At 37.6% G+C, this 10,910-nt stretch overlaps 2 non-coding genes across 2 annotated transcripts; one reads left to right on the forward strand and one right to left on the reverse strand.

Moving 5' to 3' along the window:
- Positions 1-340: 340 nt before the first annotated feature.
- On the reverse strand, positions 341-472 carry LOC126023248 (small nucleolar RNA SNORA51). Its single transcript, XR_007500442.1, has one exon. It is a non-coding gene; the product is annotated as a small nucleolar RNA SNORA51 (small nucleolar RNA).
- A 3,155-nt stretch (positions 473-3,627) lies between these two features.
- Positions 3,628-3,689, forward strand: LOC126023770 (U7 small nuclear RNA). Its single transcript, XR_007500833.1, has one exon. It is a non-coding gene; the product is annotated as a U7 small nuclear RNA (small nuclear RNA).
- The last annotated feature ends 7,221 nt before the right edge of the window (positions 3,690-10,910 follow it).

The following is a 10,910-nucleotide window of genomic DNA, read 5'->3' on the forward strand; positions in this document are numbered from 1 at the left end:
TCAAAAACGTTTGCTAGGAAATGTGTTCTTATTTAGAGTAACTTGTCTTTTCGTTGTATTTAGATTTTTTTTATTTTTTTTTGTGTGTGTGGCTTTTTGGGTCACACCCGGCAGTGCTCAGGGGTTATTCCTGGCTCCATGCTCAGAAATTGCTCCTGGCAGGCACAGGGGACCATATGGGATGCCAGGATTCGAACCGATGACCTTCTGCATGAAAGGCAAATGCCTTACCTCCATACTATCTCTCCGGCCCCCGTTATATTTAGATTTTATATGGACTTTTGAAACGTGTTGTCATTATACAAGGCGATTTGTTTACTCAAAGCTAACAGATTTCTTTTCATGTCCCTCCATTCACAATACAAATTAGTAAAGATACTGGGCTGAGATATATATGGGATACAGAGTCTGTCTACCTCCTCTTTCGAAACAGCAGGTATAAGAACGCAGCTGTGGTAAGCACCAGCAATTCCAGTTAATTGATTTTGATGTTAAAATCCCAAAACATCCTACAAGTTGATATTAAATTTATCATCACCATAAAGACAATCAAGATTCAGTAATTTGCACATATGTAAGTATATATAAATATATGTAAAACATATTTCAAAGTGGTGGAAGAACTGTATACTAGCTCATCTGGTTTAATGATAAGAAAACTCCTCATATAAAACATAACACTATGGCTGAGAGTATATCTTAAAAATCTTTTCCTGGGGCCGGAGCGATGGTGCAGTGATAGGGCGTTTGCCTTGCATTCAATCCCCTGACCTCCCATATGATCCCTCAAGCAAAGAGAGATTTCTGAGTGCATATCCAGGCATAACCCCTGAGTATCACCGTGTGCGGCCCAAAAACAAAAAGCAAACAAACCCCAAAAAATCCTTTTCCTGATTCATGCAATTTTAAAGTAAATTTCTTTTCTTTTTTTTTTTTTTTTGCGGTTTTTGGGTCACACCCAGCAGTGCTCAGGGGTTATTCCTGGCTCCATGCTCAGAAATTGCTCCTGGCAGGCACGGGGGACCATATGGGACGCTGGGATTCGAACCGATGACCTTCTGCATGAAAGGCAAGCGCCTTACCTCCATGCTATCTCTCCAGCCCCTAAAGTAAATTTCTTAATATCTAAAGATAAAGAATCTGATATATAGAAATAAGATATTTTAATTTGTGTTTTTTTCCCCAGTTGTTATTTAACTGAGTCATCACCTCTTGTGTTCACCTCTTATTTGGAACATATATTTCTTTGGCTTATTAATGCTAATAAAAGAGCATTTTTTTATTTTAGGGAAATATTGGATACTAACCTGGTGATGAACCAGTGGTCCTCAAACTTTTTAAACAGGGAGCCAGTTCATTGTCCCTCAGACTATTTGAGGGCTGGACTATAGTAAAAACAAAAATTATGAACAAATTTCTATGCACACTGCATAGAATTGAAGAAACAAAATGGGAACAAATACAATATATGGCCCATGGGCTGTACTTTGAGGACCACGGAATTCTGTGAGTGAAGAGCAGTCAGGGTGATGATGATCTGCAACTGCTGATTAGAATCAACTGTACTTGGGTGTGGGCATACATGTTAGCATTATAACTCCAAACCATATATTTATACTTTTGTAAACTAATGTACCTTCATAAAAAATATTCTATTTGTTATGCACTATAATAAAATATGAAATAATGTAACTCACTGCAACGTGAATGGAACTAAAAGCCATCATGTCAAGTGAATAAGTCAGAGGGAGAAAGGTCAGTGGGGAAGGGAATAACAAATAAATTAGAGGTGATCTGTGGGGTCTCAGCTTCCAGTTTCATACAAGACAGTCACTAGAAAAAGTGCATTTTGGACCAGGGGTTATTGAGCAGTTTCTTGGATCTTATTGAGTCAGCCAAATTTCTTTTTCTGTTGCTTTCTTCTGCCACTTTTATTAGCCAGAGTTTAACGTATGTCACCTGAGGGTCAGGGTGAACATAATTAAGGTAACTTGTGCTAATTAACTCAGAAAAGGTGAAAGGAAAAAGTAAAGTGATTTTAAAGGTGTATGACAATCCCCCTTCTATTTGTTAAAAAGATGGATGAGGGAAACATTGGATATTAACCCACTGACGAAGTAATCTGTCGGTAAAGAGTAGTCAGGGTGACGATAAACTTCTGCAGCTGCTGATTAGAATCACAGTCAAAAGTCTACTCGAAGCTGCTTGATATGGTCAGCTCGGTTGCAACCGTAACTATCTCTCTTAGCACGAATCTGAAAAGATAGAGGAGGGGGAACACACCGAGGCCACAAAGGAAGGTGTTAGAGGAATAGAAAAAAGGTTTTGCGACTCTGAGCCTCTCACAAAGTGCCTTCTGCAGAAAGGTGCTGGACACCAGCATTTGGAATAGTGCTCTGAGACTTCAACTCACTCCCCTTCACCTCCTGGTTCTTGTCCAACCTAAAGGGGCCTTAGCTGGGAGAGGCCAAAGATTGAACTGGTGGAACTTAATCGATTGAGAACATGTGGGCTGCTTTGCACTGGTTTTCCCCCTTGTCCAGTTACGTTTCAAGCTTCTACACATATCTGTCTTTTCATAATATCAAACTCCATCATCTCCCCACCTCCAAAGCTGCACAAAGACTTTCTGTGGTTGTTTCTTTTTATAGCTGTCTAGTGAAAAAAGATATCCTACTTTATTATTTGTGATAATGAATCTAGAGCCATTTAGAACATTGAACATTTTAACAGTACTTAAGACTTGGATTGCCAGCACCTACTTATCTGGCTCCACATTGCTCATCCTGCCGGGTCCTGTCCTACCCTGGAAAGTCTTTTGAGTGCGAATTCTTTACTCTTGTATACTGCACACATTTATCAAACATCTTTAATGCAATTTCACTTATCCCACCGAGTTCAGTGCCACCTTAGGAAAGTCTTTTTTAAAAAATAATATCTTTATTTAAATACCGTGATCACAAACATGATCGTACTTGGGTTTCAGTCATAAAAAGAACACAGTGCAACCTTCCCACCACCAATGCCCCCATATCCTCCCTCCCCATCCCTAGGCCTGTATTCTAGACAGGCTTTCTATATCCCTCACTTAATGACATTGTTATAATAGTTCTCAGCGTAGTTATCTCTCTAACTGCACTCACCACTCTTTGTGGTGAGCTTCATATCTTGAGCCGATCCTTCGAGCCCTATTCTCTGGAAATTATTTCAATACCTTTAATTTTTCTTAAAATCCATAGATGAGTGAGATTATTCTATGTCTATCTCTCTCCCTCTGACCTATTTCAATCAGCATAATATTCCATGTCCATCTATGTATAGAAAAAGTTTATGACTTCATCTCTCCTGACGGCTGCATAATATTCCATTGTGTATAAGTACCACAGTTTCTTTAGCCATTGAAGGGCATCTTGGTTGTTTCCAGAGTCTGGCTATTGTAAATAGCGCTGCAGTGAATATAGGTGTGAGGAAGGGATTTGTTTTTGTATTCGCATTTTTGAGTTCTTAGGAAAGTCTTTTGAGTAAAGTCTCTTTACTATACTGTAAAAGCACTCTTCTCCTTTGGGCATGTGTATGGGAGAATATTTAATGGATATGCCATGTTCAGTTTGTATTGAAAAATGTTGGTAGTGTTACAGCTCTTTTAGAATTTGTCCAGCAGGCCTTCTGGTCTCCACCAGAAGGCCCCCTCCCCCTCAAAAAATGTTGGTAAATAACCCAGAATAGCATGAGGCAACTCAGAAGGGAGTTATACTCCAGTAGAGTGCATAGCACAGTATATAGCTATAGACATAAATATTTGTATCTATTAATTATATTATAAATTATGACTATTAATTATATTATAAATATATTAATTATAAATAATATAATATCATTTATTATATATTTATATAAATATGTATATCTCTATATATGATGCCTTTAGTATTTGGTGCAGCAAGTGGGGGCTGACATGGTGATACAAGTTTCGTTATTCAGTACCCCGAGAAATTTGTTACTCCATTCATTGTTTTGAAGTGTTCATGTTCCTGTTTTGGTCCCATTGGGGGTGTGTGTCTCAACTTCGATTTTCATACAAGAAATCAGACAGTCACTGGGAAAAGTGCATTTTCAGCAGCTTCTTGAATCTTACTGAGACAACCAATCTTCTATTTCTGCTGCTTTCTCCTGCCATTTTTATTAGCCAGAGTTTAACATAAATCACCTGAGGATCAGTGTTGACATAATTAAGGGTACTTGTGCTAATTAACTCAGTAAAAGAAAAAAGTAAAGTGACTGTAAAGGTGTCTGACAACAGGTGACATATGGAGGGTCATGGCATTTTGGTGTGTATAGAGCACAGTAACTATGTACATCAATAGCATAAATGTTAACACTATTATAACTATTAAACTAATTTATAAATTTTAGCCAAGTGGCTAAATTGAGGAGGGTAAAAAAGAAATTTTCCTCTGCTTCTTTCCCTTTCTTTTGTTTAATGCACCCTTCCTTCCTCCACAATAAAGCTATTTTATCTTTCTTTTATTGGAGACAATCCATCGTCCCATAACCATGTCAATGGACCTTGAAACAACTCTGACATTTTCCTACTTGGTTACCTTTTGTCTGTTATGCAAGAAGGCATCTGTCTTTAAGCTCCAGTTGGCAGGGTACCTTTTTACCTTACTGTCAGTATTCTCCTTGTCAGTCCCAGACATTCATTGAAGAGTGATGTACCCTTGCTTGTAGTGTTTTCTTTCTAGCTTAGTTTTACCTTTGAGTTAATTTGAGTGGCCATGAAGCTGATTCCTCAAGGAAATAGGTTCTCATCTTCTTACTGCCTGAGGAACTGATTCTATCCCACTTCAGCAATCCTAGATACATACTGCTTAAATGAAATTTATTATCTTTTCTTCATCCACATCCCACAGTCCATAGTAGACACCTTTCATTATCATGTCCTAAGCAAAAGTTCCTATTTGAAGGGACACAACCAAATAATCTGAAGCAGGAAGAAAGCAACAAAAATTGTGTAAGACTATTTATTTATTTTTAAGTAGGGCTGGTGTTACCATCTATCTCACGATTCACCAATCTTCTCTCATTCCCTCTCACTTATTCTTGCAGAAATACTTCTCTAATTGACTCACTAATCTTTTCCTATTTCTTCCCAAACCCTGATCATTATAGAAAGCACTAAATCATTTTTATTAGTAACATCTAAATTCTTCCTGCAGCATAAGAGGAATTCCAAAACCATATTGGAGTGTGTAGGGCACTTACTTTACAGGCTGCTTGTCAAATTCAATCCCCAGCATTTTATATGTTCCCCCAGTAGTGAACCCTAAACTCAGAACAAGTTGTAAGCCCTGAGAAAAACTGGACATGCCTCCCTCCAAAAAAGGGATTCCACAATTGGAATTTTAAAGCCTCTCTATTCCATTGCTACTTACACTCTGCTGCCTAGGTACAGACTTTAAAAATGCCACAATTTTAACTATGTTTTTTCAGGTTTGTTCCTTTGATATTATTTATTGTCTCTGTCTTAAGATCTTCTGCTTCTGTAATTCCTTTTACATAAAGAACTCTTTTATCCATTCAAAAATAAAGCCAAGATGCTCTTCCTTAAACAAGTCTTTCCTAAAACCCTCCAACTAAATAGGGATAAAATGCCTTGGAGGTGCCACACATCAAGCAGTTCCTAAAACTTGATAGGGTAATTGTTTTCAATTGATAAAGCAATTTCTTTTATCTATGCATCTTTCCTCTTTCCCATATTCTGGTTTCTTGAGGGCGAGATCTGTGTACTCTATACAATCCCTAGCACTTATATAGTAAATGAGTATAAATTTATAAATTTATGCCTACTTAGATCAAGCTGTCCATCAACAAGGTCAGAAGGCTCTGATGCACCAGGCTGTGGATAAAATTTGTCCAAGGCCTCATTACTTTGGTCCTAATATTGTCTGACTTCTAAAGCCTTTGTCTTCACTTGTCATCTCCTACTCTGTGTTTTTCCTTTGAACAACAATCCCAGATTTCAAATTGCTTAGGGTAGCAGTTCTAAATCTTTGTTCCAAATGTATTGAATCATAGAAAAAAGGACACAAGTATGAAGGAGCAATGCATTGTTTTGTAATTCATAATTAATATCAAATAGCAGAAACTAGCATCTTAAACTGTGGGTCACAACCCTATATGAGTATGTACAATAAAATCAGAGAGAGCAATTTAGCATTGTATAAGTTTTCAGAATGTGCATCAAACAAAAATTAATTCGAAATAAGCTGTGTTAGGTTGGAGAGTTTTATGGTCTGGAGGACATGATTTACATGTCCCCAGCACAATGCCAGAAGGAGTCCCTAAATAACACCAAGTATGGCTGGAAAACTACAAAAATAATGTCCATTAAACAGTCAACCCTATGTATTTCTAGAAGGTTCCCTTATGTTGTATTTCTCAAGCAGAAAGGATTCAGATGTGAAAAAAGTTCAAGAAACCCTCCACTACAATATATGTCTCAAAAAGTATAAAACTGAGACAGGAGTCCAAATACATATATAAGTAGATTAAGTTCTAGAAATTGAAGTAGTGGCTCTTAATGGATGGGGTAAATTGAAAGGAACAGAAGGAAGATAATAGGGCTGCTTATGGTACTCTGGACTCATTTTGTGAAAATTTGTCTAGTTGGACACTTATGATCTGTGCACTTGTCCATTAAACTAAGGTTAAAAAAATCAATACACATGGGAAACAATTTATACTTAGAAAAATAAGAAAAAATGTAGTCTAATTATATAAAGTTTTATCAAGAATGTAGGAAAATAGAACTCACCATTTTTATAAATGCTAATTGACACAAAATATTTGGGACACTGTTTAAGGAACGATTGCTAAAACATTGTTCATGGATTTAAAAAAAAGACCAAAAATACCCTCAATAATCATTTGAGTGGACCCATCATAAAGGAAAAATATAAGTAAATAGCAATATAACATATTATAAAACAATACAAATGTATTCACATCAACAATAAAATTGTGTTAAATAACAAGCTGTCAAATAAAACACAAATTACAATATATCATATATTATTTAATGTCTATAAAGCTTTCAAAATTATAAAGATAAATATGTTGATGCAAGATAGTCTTTTATCCATTTTAGTTTGTATATTATTTTATCTACCAAGCAGTTCTAAGGAAGCTTAGGATCCTTTCTAGCAATTCTTGGCCAACCAAGTCAGTGGTTCAATAAAAACGTTGAACATGAGGTTCTGATCAGGTCTGGAAGAGTGAGGGATTACCTGGGCCATCTTGGCTATCTCCAAGACTGCTTCTGAAGATGCAGCAATACCATGTTCCCAATACCATCTGGGAAACAAATCAGGGTTAGCCACATGCATTGTGCTTGCATTAATCCCAGTAGCCTCTCTTGCAGCTCCAAGTCATTTTAATAAAAGTACAACTGCAGCCGACAAGCAGACTTGAAGAATGGTTGGGTACCTCTGTAAGGAGAAGGATGTCACTGAGATAAGGCAGCCAGGAGCTTCACCAGACCTGTTTGTTCTAATCATCAAATCAAGAATGGGTTACCTAATGTCTTAGGATTTGTATCTGTATTACTACATTCATTTGCACATATACTACCCAATACATATATCTGAGGATTACTGTTTAGTATGAGCATATGTTCTAACCTAATCTATTTAAAAACCATCTAATAACAATAATAATTGAGGAGAAGAAAGGAAGGAGAGAGGGAAAAAAGGAAGGAAGGAGGGAGGAAGAAAGGGAAGTAAAGAAGGAAGGAAGGAGAGAGGGAGGAAAGAAAGGAAGGAGAGAGGGGGGAAAGAAGGAAAGAGGGAGAGAGTGAGGTAGAGAAGGAAGGAAGGAAGGAAGGAAGGAAGGTAGGAAGGAGGGAGGGAGGGAGAGAGGGAGGGAGGGAAGAAAGGAGGGTGGGAGGGAAGGAAGAAAGGAAAGAGGAAGGGAGGAAAGAAAGGAAGGAGGAAAGGAAGAAAGGAAGGAGGGATGGATAGCAGGAAGGGAGGGAAGTAAGGAAGGAAGGAGAGGAGGGAAGGAAGGAGAGGAGGGAAGGAAGGAGAGGGGAAGGGAGAGAAGGAAGGAGGGAGGGAAAGAAGGACGGAAGAAAGGAAGGAAGGAAAAAAGGCAGGAAGGAAGGAAAGAAGGAGAGGAGGAAGGGAGGGAAGGAAGGAGGGAGGGAAAGTAGAAATGAAGAAAGGAAGGAAGAAAGGAAAAAGGGAGGAGGGAGGGAAAGAAGAAAGGAAGGAAGGAAGGAAGGAAAAAGGAAGGAAGGAGGGAAGGAGGAAGGAAGGAGGGTGGGAGGGAAGGAAGAAAGGAAGGAGGGGAGGGAGGGAGAGAAGGAAGGACTCAGGGAAGGAAGGAGGGAGGGAGGCAAGGAAGGAGGGAAGGGTGGAAGGAAAGAAGGAAGGAAGGGAGGGAGGGAGGAAGGAAGGAAAGAAGAAAGCATTCTACACATTTTTGAGAAACTATTGAATTGCTGGTGAAGTGCAGGAACCTGTAGACAAAATGTGTGGAAGCTGACATTGATTAATAGTTCCCCTAGAAGCAAAGGAAGAGAGAGAGAGAGAGAGAGAGAGAGAGAGAGAGAGAGAGAGAGATTTTACAAGTATGTGTCTAAAGCTAGAAATGGAGGTTCCTTGAGACAGTGCTCTCTCACTGGTGTAGAACGTTCCTTAGTGGCAAAATCAGATTCTTGTCAAGTGCATACTGTGATCTCAGCCTAGTGACGCATACAGAGATCCTACCTAAATTTTAGCAATTTTTTTCAGGAGTGTTCCCTTTGCAAAATCTTTCTGTAATTCTGTGGGGAAACATTTTGTTTCTATGCTTTCTCCAGGAGATGTTTTGACTCTTATTATCAGTATTATGCCTATTACTGTTCATCTTTGAAAACATTCTCTTCATTTATCTCCTTTCTTTGTACCCTTCCATTTAAGTTCCTTTATCAATGAGTTAGTGGGAGCAATCTTACAAAGAAGCTCCAGCACTGTTAAACAGTTCTGTTTAACAAAAGAAACCTCTGTCACTTTTTTGTTATGATTTTGTTTATTTGTTAGTTCGGGGCCACTCCCAGTGATGCTCAGGAGTTACTCCTGGCACTATGCTCAGGGATCGTTCCTAGGAATGCTGGGGAAACCATATGAGATTCCAGGGATTGAACCCAGGTAGGTTGCATGCAAGGCAAATGCCCTATTGGTTCACTATCACTCCAGCCCCAAACTTCTACAACTTTTAAAACAGAATATAATATTCTTAAATTAAATTGAATTGAGGAGATTCACATATGTATGTGACTTTTGGTAGATTGTTAAATATTTTAATGAAATGAAAATGATAATGTATATCTTAAGAAATGAGGGTATATATTACTTGCAGACAGGTGTATAGTTATTTATAATGTATGCATTCTTGACATATGGTTCATTTTATGAATAGTGGGTTTTTTCTAAGTTTGAAAACATTCAAGCATAAGCTTTGATTAACTCCCAGAGGCCAGAAGAGACTTCCAGGTAAACTGACAGTTTTCTGAATCACAGAGCTGGAATAAAGACACACACACACACACACACACATCCCACAGAAATGAACTGCTAAGTACTGGCATAGGACAAGCCTGAGAAAAGGAAACTAGGAAATTTGGAGCCCTGCTGGAAGATAACTTATAATGATATATCTCTTTTTTAAAAGATAGAACCTACTCCTAAGATAAATAAGCATATTTCTCTTTTAAAGGAACAAAAAATGGAGCTGGGAATCATAGTACAAGTAGGGCATTTGACTGGCTTATGGCCTACCAAAGTTTGATCTCTCCTACCCCATAGAGTTCCCCAAGTCTCTCTAGGAGAGTCTTGAGCACTGAACCAGCAGTAAGCCCTGAACCCACCTGGGAGTGGCCCCCAAACAATGAAATGTAATGATTAATTAAAATTAAATTAAATTAATTAAAACATTAATTAAAAGTAATGATTTCTTGAAGAGTTATAAATACTGTCTTGAAGTTTTGTCCTAAGAAAGAAAATTTAGAGTTTTGATTTTTTAATGCAACATTAAAAGTCTAAGGTAAAATCTAAGGGAAAGTGAAAAAGCAGCAAGTACTATTTGGTGATCATAGAATTCTAGTGATCCATAGACTCTAGAGCAAAGGCTTCCAAATTTATTTAGCCAACCTCCTTCTTTTCAGAAAAAAATATTGCACTGTTACTGGTACATATCAAAAAGTCTGTACTGCACTTGAGCTTAGCCAGAAGATTGAGAAGTGATTCAAAAAGCCTGTAAATAATTAGTGTAGGCGAGTCTATGGTGATAAAAACAATTCTCATTCATTGTTGGTAGGAATGTCATTTGGTTCAATATCTATAAAAGCAATGTGGAAATTTCTCAAAAGAGCAATAGAACTCCCATATAACCCAGCAATATCATTCCTTGTCATCTATACCTCCAAATATAAAAACAATAATTTGAATAACATCTGTTTCTTGTACCACATAGTACAATAATCAAGATATAGAAACATTGCAGATGTCCAACTATGGATAAATGGATCAAGAAGTTGTATTTGGGGAGTGGGATAGCATAGTGTTTAGGGCATTTGCCTTACATTTGACTAACCTGAGTTCAATACCATCTCTTATGATCTCTTGAATTTGCCAGGAGTGATTTCTGAAAGCAGGAGTAATTACAGAGCACTGCTAGGTGTGGTCCCAAAACAAAACAAGCAAAAAGAGCTTGTGGTATATATTTTTGTTACGGAATACTATACAGCTGTAAGAAAGGACAAAAATCACCAATTTTCCACTATGCATTTAGAATTAGAAGGTATCATGCTCAGTAAAGTTAATCAAAAGAAATGGGATAGATACAGAATAATGATTTTTTCAGAAATG

This window comes from Suncus etruscus, chromosome 11 (genome assembly GCF_024139225.1).
Source record: "Suncus etruscus isolate mSunEtr1 chromosome 11, mSunEtr1.pri.cur, whole genome shotgun sequence".
Lineage (NCBI taxonomy): Eukaryota > Metazoa > Chordata > Mammalia > Eulipotyphla > Soricidae > Suncus > Suncus etruscus.